The sequence below is a fragment of the Staurois parvus genome, unplaced genomic scaffold (assembly GCF_062004578.1).
Source record: "Staurois parvus isolate SC_StPar_1 unplaced genomic scaffold, SC_StPar_1.0 ptg000554l, whole genome shotgun sequence".
In the NCBI taxonomy this organism is placed as follows: domain Eukaryota; kingdom Metazoa; phylum Chordata; class Amphibia; order Anura; family Ranidae; genus Staurois; species Staurois parvus.
This window is the reverse complement of record NW_028318350.1, coordinates 287,320-293,762: the sequence shown is the minus strand read 5'-3', so window position 1 is coordinate 293,762 and position 6,443 is coordinate 287,320.

Here is a 6,443-nt window from a genome sequence, read left to right as displayed (position 1 = left end):
TACCCATCATCAAAAATCCTGCCATCTGCCAAAGCATACAATACACTACTAGTTATGATGTATAAAGGAGCAGAAATCACTACTGTAGGTATCTAGTTATGGTTTCCCTAGGTAGGGGGAAGGGGTTAATGCATTTTCCAGCTCCTTCTTGGCTTTGCCTTTCTCCCTGTGCTGTAAATAAAAGGGAGAAGGGCTCTGCATACTGTAGGCTGCTGCAAGGGAAAAAGGCACAGTGACCCCAAGTCAGTTCCCCCCAGTGTCAGAATGTCCACCGCAGTCCCGCCATAAGTTGCTGATCGCCGCCATAAGTCGCTGATCGCCGCCATTATTAGTATAAAAAAATTAAAAATCCCAGTATCTTTCCCGCCATTTGTAAATGCTATAACTTTCATGTAAACCAATTAATTTACACATATTGGTTTTTTTTTAGCAAAGACGTCGCAGAATGCATTTTGGCCGAAATTTATGACAAAATTTGATTTTTACATTTTTTTTACTGGACATGTTAAAAACCGCACAGGCGATCAAATACCACCGAAAGAAAGCTCTATTTGTGTGAAAAAAAAAAGACATACATTTCATTTATGTACCGTATTGCATGACCGCGCAATTGTCCGTTACACTAGCGCAGCGCTGTATAGCAAAAAAATGGCGTAAATTGCAGTATCTATCCCATAGTTTGTAGACGCTATAACTTTCACACAAAGCAATCAATATACACTTATTGTGATTTTTTTTACCAAAAACATGGAGCAGAATACATTTTGGCCTAAATTTATAACCAACTTTGAGTTTACTATATATTTTTTATAGCTGAAAGTAAAAAATATTGTTTTTCTTCAAAATTTTTGTTTATAGCGTGAAAAATAAAAAGCACACAGGTGATCAAATACCACCGAAAGAAAGCTCTATTTGTGTGAAAAAAAGGACGTAAATTTCGTTTGGGTGCAGCATTGCATGACCGCGCAATTATCAGTTGAATTAGTGCAGCGCCGAGTAGCAAAAAGAGGCGTGGTCATTAAGGGGGGTAAATCCTCAGGAGGGCAAGTGGTTAAAGTAAAATGAAACCTGGAGGTCAGTTTTAACTGTTCTGCGGGTTTTGTGTTAGGAAAAGTTAAAGTGGAACTAAAGTCCAGATACTTACCAATCCAACGGTCTGGCGCCAGCATCTTCTTCTGAATAATAAGGGGGGTAAATCCTCAGGAGGGCAAGTGGTTAAAAACGTACACTCTCCAAACTTATCTTTGTGATTGTATCCCCACTTTAAAAACTGTGTGAACACCATCTCTGAGAAACATAAACGAACCCACTTTATCCACCCAACACTTGGAGAAATGATTTGTTCTAGCTAATAAAGCCTCTATTTCTACTAGACTCAATGAATCTGGCTATATTATTGTCACAGTTAGCACTATGCCGGACATTGATAACTTTACAGATATTTTTTATACAGGTTAGGATAGGTAGTAGGAGGGGGGGGAACATTTTTACATATAGTTAGTATTAGGCTTAACCACTTGCCCTCCTGAGGATTTAACCCCCTTAATGACCACGCCTCTTTTTGCTACTCGGCGCTGCACTAATTCAACTGATGATTGCGCGGTCATGCAATGCTGCACCCAAACAAAATTTACGTCCTTTTTTTCACACAAATAGAGCTTTCTTTCGGTGTACTTTGATCATCTGTGCGCTTTTTATTTTTCACGCTATAAACAAAAAAAGGCCAAAAATTTTGAAGAAAAACAATATTTTTTATTTTCAGCTATAAAAAATATATAGTAAACTCAAAGTTGGTTATAAATTTAGGCCAAAATGTATTCTGCTCCATGTTTTTGGTAAAAAAAATCCCAATAAGTGTATATTGATTGCTTTGTGTGGAAGTTATAGCGTCTACAAACTATGGTATAGATACTGCAATTTACGCCATTTTTCTGCTATACAGCGCTGCGCTAGTTTAACGGACAATTGCGCGGTCATGCAATATGGTACATAAATGAAATTTACATCCTTTTTTTCCCCACAAATTGAGCTTTCTTTCGGTGGTATTTGATGGCCTGTGTGGTTTTTATTTTTTGTGCTATAAAAAAAAAAGGCTGACAATTTTGAGGAAAAAAAAACAATATTTTGGACTTTTTGCTATAAAACATGTCCAGTAAAAAAAAATGCAAAAATCAAATTTAGTCATAAATTTCTGCCAAAATGCATTCTGCGACATGTCTTTGCTAAAAAAAAACCCAATACGTGTAAATTAATTGGTTTACGTGAAAGTTATAGCGTTTACAAATGGCGGGAAAGATACTGGGATTTTTATAGGGGTATAATAATGGCGGCGATCAGCGAATTATGGCGGCGATCAGGGACTTATGGCAGCGACCAGCGACTTATGGCGGGACTGCGGGACTGCAGCGGACATTCTGACTTTGGGGGGTACTGACTTGGGGTCACTGACATCCCCAAAAACACTAATACAGTGATCAGTGCAAAAAAAAAAAACTGACACTGTACTAACGGCACTGGGGAGGAAGGGGGTAACTTTATTTAGCAGGGAAGGGTTATAGGAGTGAAGGGAGTGTTTTATTAGGGGGCGGGGTGTGTACTGGGCGGGACAAGGCTGATCGAGAAAGTGAAACTGTTCTTTCTTGATCAGCTCATCCTCGAGCTGACAGGGAAGTGACAGACATCACAGCTACTGCAGCTGTGCTCTCTGTCACTGATTGCCGCCGATCGCCGGGACATAGCCGCTAATGAGCGGCTGTGACCCAGCAACTGACATCTGCGGCGGTGATCCACAGGACAAATAGGGCGGCAGCGCACCTTGCGCGCGCCCCCTATTTGTTTACAAAACGCACGTTTTAAAACGTGGTTTTGCCTGTGAATGCCGCCCTGCCGCCGTATATGTACAGTGGCTGGGCGGCATGCGGTTAAAGAATATGTAAACACATGGGCGGCACAGTGGCTTTGTGGTTAGCACATCTGCCTTGCAGTAAATGGGTCATGGGTTCGATTCCCAACCATAGTACCTCCTGCATGGAGTTTGCATGTTCTCCCTGTGCTTGTGTGGGTTTCCTGTGGGTGCTCTGGTTTCCTCCCACACTCCAAAGACACACTGGTAGGTTAATTGGCTCTTGTCTAAGTTGGCCCTAGTATGTGTATGTATGAATGTAAGTTAGGGACCTTAGATTGTATACCCCCTGAGGGTTAGGGACTGATGTGAATGTACAATATATATGTATTAAGCACTACATAAATTGACAGCGCTATATAAGTACCTGAAATAAATAAACCCAACATTTCATATTCCTGATATGTGCCTGCTGTACCATGTATGTGTATGAAAAAGAATCCTGTTCTCTTTGTATTGCTTCCTTTGTGTGGAATCCCCAGTGTTCCTGCCAGTCCCTCTACCTTTCTATAAAAAAAAAAATGACCACATTAAGCAAGAGAACACACCACGGTCAGATCTCTAGCTATGCTGGGAATTCAGTGCGTTCTCTTCTAACGATCAGACTTCTGTTGACATGTTCCCCCGCACAGCCTTTCACTGGGAAGATGTGCATCTACTGTTTCTCCTCCCCCACCTCTTATGCAGCTGAGAAGAGAGGGATCACTTATAAGAAAAAAAGGTATTTATAATTTTTTTTTATAGCTATACACAAATGTTTTGCCTTTCATTTCTATTTTAAACGAAATGTTTTACAAGGTGAGAGTTTACAGTCACTTTACATTTTTACTTTTGACTGCAGCATACTTTAAATAATAGCTAAATCTGAAAACAATTCTAATAGAAAATCTTTTTATTACATAAGAGACAAAGTATGTCTCTTCTATCTTCCTGCTTGCAAACCTCCTTGGAATGTACACTGAGCTGTGCATGTGTATCTCAACTTACAATATCACCATGCCTTGGTTCTGAGATGTATTACTTCCCATACACGTGCAGGAGTTACATCATCCTGGGACAGTTAATAATGATGGCTGAAAATGCTGAACTCAGAAGAAGATTGAGAGAAGAAATTGGCTCACAAAAGTGAACTTGCAGATGTTGCTATGAGGGAAATTAGGTGAGTATAGTGGACTTTATGTAAGTAAATATAATGGCGCCTATGGAAAGAGAGAAAAAATATATATATATATATGGGTCACTAACTGATATACCAGCTGCAAAATCCACCATAAATTAATAAACTGTGAAAAATGACACAAAAATAATTTGCGCTAGTAAATAAATATTAAAATATACCTGTAAATATAAAGATATTATCCATGTGAGTAATACTTATAAATACATATAAAGAATTTTCTTATATAAAAAAGTGTCCAAAAAAACAGTCCAAATTTGAGAGGTGTAATACAGATCCGAAAAAAAGTGCACAAAAATATAAATGTGACAATCCACCACCAAAAGCACTAAATAAACTCACCAGAGCTACAAAAAAACTGAAGCATATATTGCACTGGGAGTGGTGGTATTAGCAGAGTAAAGAACCATTCATGGATGTGTCTTCAGGGAGTAATATTCTGCAGGACCCAGCTCCAGGCAGACCAGATCCGCTCCGTGAGGACGTCGATGACGAAACGCGTAGGGCGGGGCTTGATTGATGTGACGTCATTACGTTTCCCAGCGATCTACTGCGCATGTGCCGAGTGGCTGGGTTCGTTTTCACTGTGATTCCTATATGCTGTTAACGCTGGTGTCGGATGGGACACCCTTTGAGATAAATGCAATGAGTGCATAATAAATGAAGCTGTTTTTTAACAATACTGCACCATGAAGTTTTTTTATTTCTTCCGAATGTCTGCTATTACCCCCTTTGGATACGATTAAAGTGATCTTTTGGAGAAGTGGATTTCCTTAGTGGTATTTGATTATAGAGCATTGCTTCATTGAAATTGGTCAGCTTGGAGCTGGGTTCTGCAGAATATTACTCCCTGAAGACACATCCATGAATGGTTCATTACTCTGCTAATACCATCGCCCCCAGAGCAATATATGCTTCAGTCTTTTTTAGCTCTGGTGAGTTTATTTAGTGCTTTTGGTGGCGGATTGTCACATTTATATTTTTTGTGCGCGTTATAGTGGACTTTAGTTGCTCTCCCACAGTATATTACATCACAGAAATCGAAGACTGAGCATAGCTGTGTCTGCTTGTGCAAATACCAGGTATGTGTGAGGATGCAAAAACAAGCATTTTGTTGGGGAGGGATAGTCAACACAACTTATCCTTGTAAGCAGAGCAGGGGCGGACTGACAATTCATGGGGCCCCCGGGCAATAGGGGATCATGGGGCCCCTGTGTCCTTGCCCAAACTCAAAAAAGCCTATGAAAAAGGTACCAGGGGCATCTCATGGGGCCCCGTACTGACCCCGGGCCCTCGAGCAGTGCCCGAGTTTCCAAATGGTCAGTCCGCCCCTGAAGCAGAGTGATCAGTACTAGAAAATAATTCAGAGATACCACCTGCTGCACGTCTGGATGTGCTTTGGGGTACCACTATGGCATGTCCTCCTGGATTACTAATCCAGGCTCTGTCCGGGTTGACTGTTTGGATACACACTACATCTTAAGCTATAGACCTATCTTTCTAGCGCAACTCATACAACATGAAGTGAGCTATTTTTCCGCAATTTAACTCCCCACTTCCCCGCATTTTCTTACCCAGAGCCCCCCCCCCCCCCTCTCCCCCTTTTTTTTTGTCTCTTCTTTCTTCCCTCTTACCCCCTATATATCCCTATCACACTGTACTACCCTACATACCCTTTTCTAACTACCCCCCCTCCTTTTTTCTTTTTTTTTAAATTTTATTTTATCTCCAGATCACACCTGTATTTAGCTCTTAACACTTGTATACCACTAGAAATACAGAGCTTTGACCTTTATACAGATGTGCCATACTTCACATACCTCACATACCCAATCCATGGACACACAAACCTTAACATACACAGCATCATGTGCTACCCTTACCCAACACTTCACACTCCCCTGACATAGCAACCTGCTCACAGGTCAGAAGACAATCTATTATATTGCTATCTCTTATACTCTGTATATCTGCTAAATTGCAATTTTCTATTGTTATATTGTCTTACTCCGTTATGATCTGTATTGCTTTTTAACCTCCCTGGCGGTATGATTCTTTCCGATTTTTTGTGCTGAAAGCGGTACCATTATTTTGCATGGAAATATGTAGTTTTTTATTGTAGGCTGTAATTTTTAGGAATAACTCACTGAAATCTGTCCGAACAAGAGTCTAGTAAACATCCCGGGTAGGATAAAATTTGAAACACGAAATCATAAATTATAATTTAATAAATAATCATAAAAAATAACAATATAATAATAATAAATGTAATTCAATATTATAATCAAACCAAAAACACTGAAATGTGAAATACAGAGGCAAATTCGCACATCGCTGAGCAAAGTCGCAAAATCGTTTTCAGTG